This window comes from Boleophthalmus pectinirostris, unplaced genomic scaffold (assembly GCF_026225935.1).
Source record: "Boleophthalmus pectinirostris isolate CB_2022bp ecotype Guang Dong unplaced genomic scaffold, ASM2622593v1 HiC_scaffold_23, whole genome shotgun sequence".
Classification (NCBI taxonomy): domain Eukaryota; kingdom Metazoa; phylum Chordata; class Actinopteri; order Gobiiformes; family Gobiidae; genus Boleophthalmus; species Boleophthalmus pectinirostris.
Window position 1 is genome coordinate 21,390,666 of NW_026571207.1, and position 15,658 is coordinate 21,406,323.

At 37.4% G+C, this 15,658-nt stretch overlaps 1 pseudogene; it reads right to left on the bottom strand.

Annotated features, from left to right (window-relative positions):
- Window positions 1–15,275: 15,275 nt before the first annotated feature.
- LOC129410769 (5S ribosomal RNA) lies at window positions 15,276–15,392 on the bottom strand (annotated as a pseudogene).
- Window positions 15,393–15,658: the final 266 nt, after the last annotated feature.

A 15,658-nucleotide genomic window follows, 5' to 3' on the forward strand; every position in this document is an offset into this window, starting at 1 on the left:
GAGGAAAATTATGAGATAGAGTCTAAGAAAAAGATCACGTAAACTACAAGTTGCGTTGCATGATTGTACATGAGCGCATTTGATTAAAGCCGGTGTAAAGCCAAAAGAGATTCTAAAGTATTTAAAAGTTATTATCTTTGTCATTCCTGGGTTTATCAACGTAAAATAAAAAGTGACTGAAAGATAAAATCCATCTCTGTTAGAATATTTCATCTGTAAGTCCCTACGGAGCTGTTTTCTTGCTGCATCTGAGGAGGACGCTGTGATAACTTTTCCTTTTGGACCAAAATAAATGATAACACAGAGCACATCGAGGGACGCTTGCATATTGACCTAACACGTGTATCAAATCGTGACACCAGTATTGAATAGCATTGCATCCCTTGTAGTAACAATGACTGATAAATTAAAAGTGTGTCCAAACTTTTGATAGGTACTTTTTCTTTGTTCCAGTCGGGAACTTCTGTGACTCATTATAGATGCAAAATAACTAAGTGTTTAATTTGACTGTTCATTTAAAGTAGCTCAAGTTTTTTTTTTTTTTTTCTTTTACAATATTTTCTTATCAGGGGATTATCCTGCTTTATGCTTATTATGTCAGTGGCATGAATCTGTTTCAGTATTCCCTGCTATCATTTAGTATGTTCATCAGCAATACAGGCCTGCTGCTCTTCAAAATGTGTTATCATGACAAGCCTAATTGATACACAAATATGTATTTTATTTTGAATTGTACAGAGATAAAAGTGTGTTTTTTTCTTCCTTTCCTTTAGTTAAACCCGCTATTCTTGCACACCACATTGACAAAACACTTAGTCTGCTCTCATAAGACATTGTTGAGTCCGTGCCACTGAATCAATAATGAATGAGGAACAAGACAGAACTCCTCCTAAGTCACTACAGGGTCAAATACACCGGGGACACAATTAGAACTGTGTAGCTGCCATTTTTTCATCCCCCTTTTTTCTCCCAGCTACACGCATTTCCCTTAATTTTTCTCTTGGGCCTAACAGCGCCGCAACAGACTTTTTCAGCTGCAGCTACTAAAGGCAGTGTCATGTTTTGTGTGATGTACACGAGGCCATGTGGAGTGGAAAAGAATGGTGACGAATAGGGCAGCGGTCATGTGGGTGTGTGCTAACCCCCGTAATGCTGACAGATTACAGATTTAAATATTTGAAATCTCACTGAGCACATGCTGCCGCTGATGGAGGGAGAATGAGAGGGAATGACGGGTGTAAAAGCCTCAGATTAATAGGGAGCTTCTCAGGTTCACTCACACACAACCGCCTCTCAGTAAACACACAAACAAATCAACACTACAATGTTAAAGGTGCTGGTCTTGGTTTATAGTAAGTGAGCTTCTAATATGTCTCTGGAGATGTTACTGCATAGCCAAAGATGTTCCAGTATGATCATGCTTTTTCATGCATTTATTGAATTACAAAAACACGTTTAATTGAATGAATAATACATTGATATTTATCTCCATAGCGACAAGCAGATATGATCCATTTGAAAAGTTGCACTTTAAAACAGACCTTCATGCAAAATAGACTTTTCATAACTATAAATACGTTTTAAACCTTGTTATCTTTGTTTCCCCTTCTCATTTAGCCTCTTGAAGTTGTATTTGGAGTGGTTCATGCGTGTTTGAGCAATCTTTATTCGCTTATTTTTCAAAACGCCATCAAACCCCATTTTCACATACATGTCCGCTGCCCTTACTTTGTTCTCCATTTTGATTCCTTAGTTCATGATACACATAGGATTCAGCGTTGTGTAGGTATTTAGGTACAAATGGGAAAAAAAATCCGCTACTTGCAAATGTGATCTGCAGCTATCCATCGGAGGTGGCAACAACTCCACGGCTCTTTGTTGTAATGATGTTTGTAGTAATGTCTGCTTGGGAACTGCAGATTTGTAATGCAGAAGTCAGCGGAATCTTTTATTGTCGTTTAAGTCATTTTAGATGAATGTTTGCAATCTAAATGTGAAAATTCTAACATTATGATCCACGGCTGTCATGGATAGTAACTATATAGCAGACTCAAGCACAATATGTCTTCTTTAAGTGTGGTAATTTTCTTCCTTTCCTATTGTTCAGTACTTTTTCCTCTGAATCATGTAGCACAGTGAGATTTCTTTTAGTTTTAGCTGCAATAATGTGATTGTCTAAATTTAGAACAACAACAACACTTTTATGCAAATTATTTCATTTTTTATTATAGATACACCATTTCGTCCACATGAAACAATACTGACAATTACACAAGTATATTACACAGATGTTTAAATGTTTTAGTTCTTGATTTTGCAAATTATGGAAATGTAAAAAAATAATTTATGGATTCAAGCCATTAGAAATATATTTGTAAATGTTGGTGGTGATTTGTTCCCCAGTTTTCCGTCTGGGGGAACTGATCATTAGCCATCAGTCATAATGTGTTTGTAATTTACATATCATTAGGATGTGCGTGCATATCTTTTTAATTTACTTCCATTTGCACATTTTTAGATACAGAACACTTTTTTTTCCCCTTCAAGACAGCCTTTTATTTGTTTTTCACCCACTCATTAATCTGTAAGTCTAAATAACAACCAAAATATCTTTAAATGTGATAAAAGAAAGCACGAGATTTGAATTTTAGATTCTCACACATCAGACCTTCAGCACAGTGAGTAAAGGCTTTTCAGTGATCCATCTCTTTGGCTCTTAGGGCTAGTTTTAAATAATGCAGAGCACTTTTTGAAATCTCTTTTAACCAAACGCAGGGGCCCGCACTTACATTCTACCTGCAACAGAGATCGCTCAAGATTCAAACCAGTGATGGACCCAAGTACATAAATTATGCATGTCGTATCGTCGTAGAGTGAAATCCTAAAAAAAACAAACATCTTTTCCTTTCCTGTGTATCCCCTTGATATCCATGTAAAAATCCACATACGATAAAGGTGAGTCAAGTCAGGCAAAACAGATTTATATAGAGCAATTATGATGTGTAAACTCTTGATTAAATTCACAGAAATTCAAAACCGCCCCAAACAGTGTTGGAAACAGGTCCTTGGTGTCTTTCAGCTTCTGCCTCGTCTACAGCTGCCTCACACTCCCTCCCACGTTTCACATAAATGCAAATCAGGTAGACGAGAGAATCGCCTTCAGGTACCACAATGTGAGCACTAGCCCTTTCATGGAAGCCCAGTCCGCTTTTATAATCTTCACAACTCTCCATTCAGATGCTCAAATACTATGATATAGTGATTTGTAATTTTAAAATACAATCTCTGCAGTTTAACTAATGACAATGTGATTCATGATCTTGAGCAACACTGCAATATTGCTTTGACAGATGGTTACATGAGAATCTTTTACTACAACAAATCATTTTCAGATTCTCTTATTGTAGTAGATGTATACAAGGGATGGGAAAAGATCTCATACATATTAGGATATTATAATTAGAACAAACATACAATGTGAATGAGTGATACAGTGATTTAAAGCTGCATTGTGTAACTTTTCTGGTAGAGGATCTGCCACCAGCTTAATAAGAATACATAACACTTGTATAGTGCTTTTCAAGATACTCAAAGACACTTTACATGAGGAGACAAACAAAGGTAAGCTCATCTTCATAGTGATGATATTGCTTTGCCTTGAATGTTCCACAGTTTGGCATTAAACCTACAGTATCTATCCATATATTATATATAAGTTTAGTCATATATAAGTTTTACTGCTCAAATGAACCATGAAAAACATGAGTTCTTAATGTAAGGTGGGTCACATGCCCATACAGCTGATCTGTAACTTGTCCTGGTGGTATGAGTTGGTTGTTACCATGGAAATTGTAAATTTAATAACACTGTGGAACATACCAGACAATGCAGCATGAACAGACACAGGTGGCAGACCCTTCACAGGTAAAGTTACACAGTGCACCTTTAACCATCCACATGAACCAAGGGGAAGTCAGTTTGATTCTCGTTCAAGCACATAATGTTGTATTTCCTATATCATCCAGTGAAAAAAAAAACCTAAAGATTAGCTTGAATTTTCTCACTTTTGTTTTCTTCCCAACTTAAAAGAAACAGCAACTGAATATAAGAAGACATACCCAAGCATTGATCTTTCCACACCAAAGTACTACATTAAAAAGAGCCTAGACCAGTTCAAAGGCTCCATTGCCATACATGATGTAAATGAGTTCATAGGTTCATGTGCCATAACCCCAGAGCATTGCCGCTCCTCTCCGCTTCACAACACTCCACCCCCAGCAAACTCACATCAACCCGCTGGTCATGGTTCTCTCAACCCTTCTCCCCCTCTCTCTTTGTTCACTGTTTTTCCTTAACAGAGAACTGCTTTAGAAGGAAGGCAGAGTCCTAAATCTGCAGAGTGGACTGGGAGACAGAGTCCTCACCCTGAGTCTCATCGTGCCCAGCCATCTTCAGCTTATCGCCCCCTCTCTTTTCCTCATCCCTCTTTCCTCACTCTCTGGATCCTTCTCTGAGCATTGCTCCGCATGTTCTCTCATCGGTGATTCATTGCATCTCGACTAATAAATGTGTTTAATACAGGCCTATCTTTTGTTGCTGTGGTATGGTCCTAGTCAGTGAAATAGGTAGTAATAGTAGTGGTAAAAGGGATGTTAGTGACTTTTCTTGAAATGATACATATAAGCAAGTTAGTTATATGTTAAAGTGACTGTACCTGATTTTCTTCATGTAAATTAAGTACATTTTGGTGTGTAAATTTGGGTGTAAATGAGATTGCTGTATGTCGTCTGCAGTCTGCATTTACTAATTATACAGGTCACAAACCAAAAAGTAACTCAGGTGTGCTGTTAGCATGCTTGTTGTTGTTAGCAGTGGCATGATAGTAAAACTCTGCTCTGGCCTCTGAAAGTTGTGAAACACACATTGTACTGAATAATTAGAGTGCTGGCGATGTGTTAACAAACTGTGGAATACTGTTGTTCAAAGTAAGTTCTGCTTTTCACATTTTTAAAACAGAAAACATTTGGTAGAATGCCTTTAAGGTTCTCTCAAATAACAGTTTACCTCTCAAACTGAACCTCATCTAATTCCAAGTCAAATCTTTACATTTTCTTTCACTTTGTATACAGAAACAATTCATCATTTGCTCCTTACCTGACCCTTTCTGACAGGAGTTGACAGCTCAAATCCCAGCTTGCAAAACTGCAATATAACCAAACCTTAACAACAAAATGCGTGCTTTGAAGGAGGCTTTTTGGTGCTTGGTATACAGACCTGCACCAGTCTATTTTTATCTTTTGCCAGCTTGGCTCTGCCTCATGATAGCCTTTGAGGACAGTGAAATTCCTCTATCAAGCCCAGGGCCCCATCTGTGCCTATCTCCCCAAAAGTGAGCCATCCTCCACAATTATTAGATTCTTTCAACGCTCCCATCATCTTGTCATTACACTATGTACGAACGGCTCCAGGAAATTGACTTGATATTAATCTGTCAAAATTACAGAGAAAGGAAATTAGAGCAGGGAAAGTTTCTGCAAGTGTTGATTGTGTTTTGTGATTTCCATTGCACACATTGAGGATTTGGGTATAGGCATTTTGAGGTACTTGGAGGAATTTTGTCAACAAGCCATCAATCTTCTTAAATATTTTTCTTAGACGGGTTAAGAGCTGGTAGAGATCCAGATTCACCTACAGATTTGGGTCATTACATAAATAGTCTGGATCTGACTGAACCTCTGAGGAGCAGTGATAAATTTGTGGCTGTAGGTCAATGTGACAATGACTAGAGGAGGAGGGAGGAGATCAGTGTTGGGCGGAGGCTGATGTGTTTGATGTCAAGTTTCTGCATCTTTTTAAGAAGTTTATGTGGGCAAACAAAGGCGGATTTCCTTCAGGCACATTTTCTGATCCTTTAAGTAGCACCAGATTTGAGTGGTTTGCAGAAGTGCCCCCAAAAGTTGCTTCTTCCATCTTTATGTGTTTAGCAAAAGATGTGGGAAGGAACTGGTAAGTGGCTTTGACAATCTACTTTGAATTTACTAAAAATTGTCAGCAGCAGTGTCTCAGTGCTTTTTCCAACAAACCCAAGGATCAGCAATTGGATTCTAGCTTCGGAAAGTAGGTACTGTTGTTGAGCCTTAGGGCAAGATACGTCACCCACCTCTGCTCTATGAATGTAATGTGTGCGGGAGTGATTCACAGTGATCAGAAGGGTTGATGGCACAGAAGGGCAGCATTGCTTCCAAGATAGATTTGACTAATACATTAATTTAAAAAACAAAACAAAAACAAAGATATGAACAGATATGAACAGATATGAAATGTACACTGGAGACATATTGTTGTCTAAAATCCTTGACAATAGAGGGACTGCTCTCCAATCAGTTGATGGTGTCTTAGTCAACCACATTTTTTATTACCTGAATTATTTTATTGAGATTATAATCATGTATATGGACAACGGTAGATAGGGGAAAGCATGGAGTGAGTTAGCCTTGGTTATCTTGAAGTGATTAAACAGTTTAATCTCCCTTTTCACATAAGTCAAAACTTTGGACACACCATCTCATCTTTCTACATTTTGTATGCACACAGAAGATATCATAAAAATACAAAGCAAGGTATATGGCATTAAGTAGCAAAGTAAAAAAAAAAGTTTAATAATATTTTTTCATCTAAATTCAAAGTAGCCACCCTTTGCTTTGTTGAAAAATATTTAATTTAGTTATTTAACTTTTTCTTTCCATATATCATACATTTGATGTCTTCCGTATATATCCATCCATCCATACATACGTACATCCATCCATCCATACATACATACATACATACATACATACATACATACATACATACATACATACATACATACATACATACATACATACATACACAATTGCGGAGTTAGCAATTTGGGGGCCCTAGGAGAACTTGAGTTTGAGTTTGGGGCCCTCAGTGCAATGTGTAATTTTTTTTTTATATATGTATTATTTGTTTTTTTCCCATTGTTCTTGAGACACAGCATGTTTATTTGAATTAGAGTGGATTGGAAACTTGTCTTATTAGTTAGGTTGCCTACCAGAGCTGGAATTAGTTGGGGTTTTTTTTGTTAGTTTTTTTTGCTGGTACAATAAAATTGTGTGTTTACATCCATTACATATTATTATGATTATGATTATGATTATGTTAAAATCAGGGTCAAGCTGACAAGTACATTCTAATGTGAAAGGGGAAAATGCTTTGACAGTTAAAATAGATTTGACAATCAAATATTTTTGGTGGTGTTTCCTTATTTAAAAGTAAACTACTGCTCGGCCATTAGTGGCACTGAGGACAATTGGTTGTGGGCCCCTCCAGGTTCGGGGGCCCTAGACGGCTGCCTACTGTTGCCTAATAGTAGCGCTGCCTCTGTATGTGCATACATACATACATACATACATACATACATACATACATACATACATACATACATACATGACTTTACTTCTCTGTATATATTATCTTTTGTATGATCATTACATATAATTTTGTAATTTTTACCATGTCACCACCTAGTTTTAGCCAATTAACCACTGCACAGGACACATCTTAACAAGAGCATCTTTAGTCAACCACAGTCTGAGAGGGAGAGACATGTTTGATTTCAACAAGAATCTAGTCTTGACTTCATAAACCACAAGTTGCTCCAGATTCTCTCTTGAACATGGTTTTAGCTTCCGAGCAGCTTTAAGTGCCAGTGTTGAATGACATAATGGCGGTGGGCAGTGCAGTCCTGGAGCTGAAGAGTGAAATGATAGTGCAGGATAGAGACGCTCGTGTGAGAGGAGCGTGAATGGAGAGGGGATCAGTGCGGATAAGAGCCAGGACAGAAGGAAGAGGTGAGATTGAAAAGAAACAAGAGGAAAATGGCTAGGTTGGTGAAAGGTAAGCCTGGATAAGCCTTTTGACAAGTGAGCTCTGGGCTGGAGGAAGCCAGTCAAACACAAATCTGCCAAGTTTGTTTTATTCATGCCATGGACAACCAAGGCTTTGCTATTAGGTCGTCTTCTTTTCTTTACAGCTATACACAAACAACATGGAGAATACAAATGCTACTGAAGAAGTGTAATCTGTTTTATGATTGTCAGACCAGACTTTCACAGAGTACCACATTTTAGGGCTGGGATTCATAGGTTCCCTCATGATTCGATACTATACATGATACCTGGGTCATGATCTGATATTATCACGATGTGGCGATACATACAATAATTAATATCATGCACATGATACTCTGTGATATATTGATGTTTTAAAGAACCAAATACATTTTAGCAACAATATTATAACCACTTCCTGTGCAAAGTTAATATGAAATACATCTATTTTAATCATCAAAACAGTGAATATGTCAAATGTATTCCATAAACAAGTTTTCTTACACTAAATAAGCAACAAAATTGTTCTAGTCACAAAAACAAATAACTAAATAAAAGATACCAAAAAAAAGCTCTTGCCAATACATCAATACAGCAACTCATGATAACAATACTGTATCACGAAATTTTGTATCATGATGTATCAATATTTCAGTATTTTTTCTCTATAATTACATATTTTTTCATATCGGTCCATCACAAACATTTTGAAGCACGATATACTGCAGCAGTGATATATAACGATAATACTGAAGCTACTTTATGCCACTGACACAAAGCAGGATAATCCCAGTAAACCTATTTTCTAAAAAGATAGTATCATTAAAAAGCCTGTGCTGCAACAAACACATGGCAAAATGAACTGATAATTAGCTGTAGTTTTTTTTTTTTTTTTTTACTCTGTACAGCTCAAATCTTATGGTGTTACTAAAAATGACTATAATCTCCTCACTTTTGCAAAGAAACGTACCCACTATAAATGTAATATATAGTTCCAGCTTCCATATATTGAACAGTAAGTGGCTATTGTAATTATCGTGACAGGTCTACTTCCACAAACCCCTTATGTAGTATATGCCTCTCATATAATACAGTACTGCAGACTGCAAACAGTACTTGAGATGATGTACAGTAATCTTACCAAATTTTGTAAGACATTTTTCTGTGATTTGATTTGACATGATGGCCTCTTTCCTTTGGCTTTTCCTCTCAAAAGAAACATGCACAGTAGGTAAAATCCTCCAGGTAATGTAATTCTGACCAAGCCTAGCTCAAGATGGTGAGATGGGTCTACTTTTTGGCAGGTTGCCCCAGCATCAATGAAGGATGGAATAAATACAGAGGACAAATAAAGACTACCTTAGCCTTTCTTGAATCACCACTCCAAATGGTCTGATTTCTAGCATCACAAAATGGAAGACAGCAGTCATATAGATCTAATTTTCACAGAGACAGAAGCCTCATACTTGCAGCAGGTATGAAGTTAACAACTAGCATCTTTAATTCACTGATTCTCAGACCCTTTGTGTTCATTCATGCATTATAAAAAAATAAAAAAAACAACTACAACAAGAATTCCAAACTGAGTCTTTTCTTTTAGTTGACTAATGGGATCTCAGATAAAGTAATTTAAAAAACTACTTTAACTGGGAACAAAGCTCATCGAGTGGGAATATAGTTGAGGGCAACCAATCTGCTCCGAATAATTCGAGTTGATTGGCTGAAAAAGTACCTGAAGCAAAGTCATTAGGCGGCGTGTACTCAAAGTAGCACAGTGCTCCAGAAAAGTCCTTTAGGGTTGATTCTAATGATACCCATGTGATTTTCCAGCAGATGCATGATCAGTGTGCAAAATTGGAATTCAGAAGTGACCTAATAAGCCCAGTCCTTTCCTTTAGTCCCCTCGGCGGCTGGAATATAAAGAACTGCAAATAGGGAGAACCTTATCACAAAAGAGGTCACACATTTGACATTGTCTCTTGGGGTTACAGTGCAGTGCAAGTTTTCGGGTGGTGTGAAAAAGCTAATATATGAGCTTAGATTTGATCATGAAAATGTAAGGTAGTGTTAGAATAGAATAGTTCTGTGGTCAGGCCCTCTGCATGGGTCAAAACACTGAACACATTTTATATTTACGTTATTGACTTGTGTACAATCCCTCAGTCGTCTAGGTAGAATCCATGGCAAAAGAAGAAATTCAGTTTCTCAACTGGACAAAAGTTAATTTTAGTCGAATACATTTTGCAGCTCATCCAAGTTGCTTCTTCAGTTCTGGTCAAAATGCTGGTGGACACTGCTTTATATTGCCTTGAAGGGAGGAGCTAACTACCCTGAAACTACTCTGAAACTAACACACCTAATTGTTTACATTTTCTGTTAGTTACCTAGGCCTATTGAACTTGCACTGAGTGTGGGGTTATATTAGCATAATCATTCAGGGCCATAATGGGTGCTTTCACACCTTTGGGTCTGACCATGCTATCCCTATTGTTTCCTAAATCAAAACAAACAAAGAAAACAATAGAGATAGCCAGGTCAGTAATGGACAGACAACTTGCAACAGTAATGGATGACAACTAGCCCTTCTTTTGAATATCTACATATCCCTGTGGACTGACATCTCTAGTTTCCATCTTAGATTTTTCATTTCTATAATTTTTGTATTTGTGTACTTGTATTAAAAGTAAAGTAAAGAAAATATACTCAATAAATCATCCAGATAAGGTTGTTCTGACCAAGCCTACTTCGAGATCTGGAGATGAGTCCCCAGCACTAGTGCTCCTGACAGGTTGCCCCAGCAGTATTGAACCATAGGTCAAATGCAGAGAAGAAACGTTCCCAATGGGGACAATAAAATATACCTTAACCTTAAAGGTTTTGCACCTGCTTGTCTCCATGGAGATGTTATTGCTTTGCCCAGTATGTTCCACAGTATGGCGTTAAACTTATCTATAGCCATGGAGAGACAGTTACACAGAAAGAATGCATGCTTTTCTAGTCATAAAAAAACCCTTTATTGAATAAATAATAGATTAATACCATGCGGTGGGACATTTCAGGCAATAGTATCTCCATAGAGACCAGCAGACCGCAGCACCACAAAATGAGCATAGTGCCCCTTTAAACAGAACCTTTTCTTTTGTCGTCATTTTGTCTCCAGTGTTTATTCTCCTTTCTTGTGGATGCGTACTAGACCCCACAAAAATAACAAACAGCTGTATCCCATGTGATGTCAAATCCATTAGCGAAGGTCCCAGTCTGAGGACACCAGAGCCAAATCCCTGTTGACAAAATGTTTACCCTTTGCCTTGTATTGTTTGTTGCCGTGTGAACAAACTCAGTCAAATTGGGTTAAAACACAGCCTCAGATTCCCTTTTAATCTTGTGCTTGCACCCCAGCTCCCATGCATAACAAAGATAAAAAATAAAAAAAAACTAGAAACAGCAGCGTTGGAGAACAGTGGAGAGGATATTTATGTAATCTTGCGTCGCCAGAGCGGACTCAAGCCCCTCTCACAAGTACTGTTGCAGAGAGGGGCCCAAGGACAGTAGCAAATTTTCCGAAATCCCAAGTAGACACAGAAAGTTAAGACAAGCACTGTTGCAATAAAACAAAGCTCAAGCCATTTATCTGAGTATCCCACACGAGTCCTAGTCCAGATTTACAGCCCCCAGCCTCCACAGCTCCCAAATCTTCTGGCAGACAACACCACAGAGATCGATGGTGAAGAGTGCAAGAATGCCACTGAGGACTTCTGAGCTTCCTCAGAAAATACTTGTCCTTTGGAATGTCTCCAGAGAAGTGGATGATAAAGATATTCCCTGATAACAATGCATCCTGGAATAGATTGGCTATCATTGACCGTGCTTTTGCCATGACTAGTCTTTGGCATGTGATATTGGGGCTGAATTCACTCTTGCACACACACATCAATATTGTGACTAAACCCAGAACTAAATCTGGACTAGATCACAATCGGATCGCTAATATAACAGGACCAACCCAAGTCCACATCAGAACTGTCCTCATACAAGAACTAAATGAGGACACGTGTGAAGACATCCAGAGACATGTCATGGAACACATAAACACAAACAAAGATTGGTCTGGTTTGATGTGGCCACCATTCTGAATGACCTTTCTGGGTTCTGTGCAATCTGTCCTGGGTGTTAATAAGTAAAGACAGTTGGTTGTCCAAATTAGAATTATGCTATATTATTGGATAATACAGTGCACATGCACAGTGGACATATTCTTACCTTAAGAGCTGCTTATATAATATGTCTCTACTGGGGCAAGTCACATTTTCCTGAAATCTTTAAGATAGACTTTATGGTTCCATAGGGAAATTTGACATCTGCATTTGACCCATCCCTCAATTCCTTCATGGGGCAAACTGTCAGGGACCCATCTGACCTTGAACTAGGCATTACCAAGACCCTCTTCATCTGGAGAGTTTTATCTATAGTGCATGTTTTAGGTAGGAAAGTACTATTTTATACAAAAACAGCAACACAGGGCTCAACTCTAAATCCAATCTTTTCGACAGTTTTATTTGGTGACTATAGGTATGAGTTATTAAAGTCAATGTCAATATTATTCACAGCACAACTCTCTCTGATGAACAATGACACACAATGTGTTTTGAATAAGGCTAACCTTCAGAAGTTGTTTTACCGAGACAGGGCTTTAATGGATATGTGTAGCCTCTGGACAGAATCCTATCAACTCTAAAATGTCTGCTTAAAAACAAATCAAACAGCCTAGTTTCATCATTACATCTAAAGCACTTAATCCTGCACAGAGCCATCGTCTTCTTCTAAGGAAAATGTTGTTTTTAGTTTGTGTCCCTTATGGATTTCTTCAGTAAAGTACATAATCACACTAAATACCCTAGCTGATTGTCCTCTGCCACCAAAGGTACAGGACAATCTTTATCATTATTCCCTCTTTTTAAAGTAATCCTTAAGGTGCAGAAGGCAAATCTTTGTGAAATTATTCAAACAAAGAGGTGGATTACACAGGTGAATAGAAGTCACACATTGGGGAAAGTAACATTAGTCTTTGAGGGAATAAATGGAAGAGCGCCAGAGAATGTGAGAGATGTTTGTTCCCAAATGTACTGTGCTGTGGTTTAGTCCAACAATAAACAAGCAGGGTAAAGCATTTCTTGCAAGTTGGAAAGGGCCATTAAACATCCTATATTATGCAAAATTGACTCTTGTGAGCTTTTAGCCATGTTAGAATGTTGTTACCTCCTCAGAAACATCTGGAGTTGTATTTTGTTTCATTCACACGTTTGAGTAAAGACCCTAGAGTCCACCTTGTGATGTCATGAAGCAATAGTCCACAAGTTAAAATACAGCTTTTACCTTTAGTTCAGTAAAAATTGGCAATTCCATGGCTGAAATCATCCAAAATGATTCTATTAAAGATGTTTGGAGTTTAAAAGCACAGTGGAGCACATCCTGTATTACCACATGACATCACAAGGTGGAACAGAGTGTTTTCTTTTTGAGACAACTCAGCCTAAATATGCAGGATTTGTGTGTTAAACATGTGTGAATGATAAAAAACACAACTCCAGGTATGTTTTTGATGAGGAAACATTATAACATTATAACATGAAAATAGAGTAAATATGGCCCTTTATACTGTCAATTTAAACATGAGTCAAATTTTAAAGTGAAGTTTTAAAGCCTATTGTAGATTTACAAAGTATCAGCAATGCTCGAGATATCTGAACCGATGATGTTAAAATTATTATAGTTTTATTTTTACAGTCTTTTCTGTCTGTTTCTGTCTGATCAAATCAACATTTTTATGTAGCCCTGAGAGCTTGTTGTGATTTATTCCCCTCAGAATCATGGCATTTTATCTGATGTTGTTGTTCCTGAATACTTTATGTACTTTTAGCAAAATTGTGTAGGGTTTAGTGCATTTTATAGGTTCAAATTGGCAAAAAGAAATCTCCATTCCATTGTGCTTTGGGTGTCAGAACATTAAACCTTAACATCTCAGTATAACCAGAATACGCAGATACTCTAAGGGACCATTTTATATTGACCTAACTGGACGGGATCACTGGATGACATTTGTTCATGACAGGAAGATTATGAACATATCCGAAGGAATATATATAGCTCAAGAACAATATATTGGAGATAGAATGTTAGAAAGACCAGAAAGTAATTTGAACAAACAATTAATGTGAATGAATTGTGAGGTGTTAGCTTGTGAGAAGAGCAAATTGGGAAGTAACTGAATACATGCATTGAAAATACATATTCAGAATAGAAATTTTGTGTTACTTAATTCTACTGTAACTGTAAAAAAAACAAAAATTACAGCTCTTGCAGTACGCGGTTGTGTGAATTAATTAATGCATAACAAACAGTGCAACAAAAAATATTATTATGTCATCCTTTTTACGCTATAGCATAATGCAGAGATGGGACCAAGTCACTGTTTTGCAAGTCTCAAGTAAGTGTCAAGTCTTTGACCTCAAATCCTAAGTCAAATACAGGGAAGTCCAAGTCAAGTCTTGAGTCACTGGCTTATATGTCCAAGACACGCTACACAGGTCTCCAGGAAGAACAGTTGATAGCCTAGGTCAGTTAAACACATTCAATCAATGAACCTGCCCAGGGACTACAGGTGGAAATTAGCACTGATGCTACAACCTGTTACAATACATCTTTCCTGTTAAGATTAATGTAAAAATTGTGTGCTGTTCCTGTCTCAATAAAAAAAAATAAATAAATAAATAAATAAATAATAATAATAATAAAGTCAAGTCTAAGTCATCTGCATTGAGCTTCAAGTCATTTCAAGTTTTTAAACCAAATGATCAAATATAGCTTAGATTTTTGCAATTTATATGATTTTTAAGATAAATTGTACTTATAAAGTCATTGTATATTTATATATGAGTATTTATAGTTGTGTATGTTGTAGAAATGCAATTTTTTTTCCTTTTTAAATGTCTTGACAAGACCTTAGAGTGAATCATTACTGTCAGAATAAAACAAATTCAGATTTAAAAGTGCTTCGCAAGTCTTCTGAAGTCTTTTCATGTAAATAAGTAAGTAAGTCTTTATTTATATAGCGCTTTTCACAGACATATATCACAAAGTCGCTTTACAGAACATTATTCAGCATTATTCATTCACTGATGGTAACCTACTATTGTAGCCACAGCTGCCCTGGGACAGACTGATGGAAGCACAGCTGCCATGCCAATTGGCGCCATCAGTCTCTCCAACCACAACCATCACTCACACACACCACTTTCATACTAGGCAATGTGGGTGAAGTGTCTTGCCTAAGGACACAATGGCAGTTTTGTCACTGGAGCCCCACTGTGGCACTTGGAATTCCCAGTGGTCTCCCATCCAAGTACTACCCAGGCCCAGCCTTGCTTAGCTTCTGAGATCTGAGGGATCAGGCTTTGACAAGCTGTTATGGCCACATTGAGTCACAGGCCTCAAGTCCAAGTTGAGTCCCAAGTCTTAGTCCATTTTATCTCAAGTCTCAAGTTCTAAATATAGTGACTCAAGTCTGAGTTGACTTGCAAGTCCCCACCTGTGGTATAATGCAACTCAAAGTATTCCATTTGGACCATTGGACCATGTATCAGAATACGTTACAAAATCTTTTTAACGTAGGTAGTCAGTATTCTGTAACTAAGTACATTTTCAAAGTATTCCATCATTACAAATAGAAAACTTGTAGATCTAAC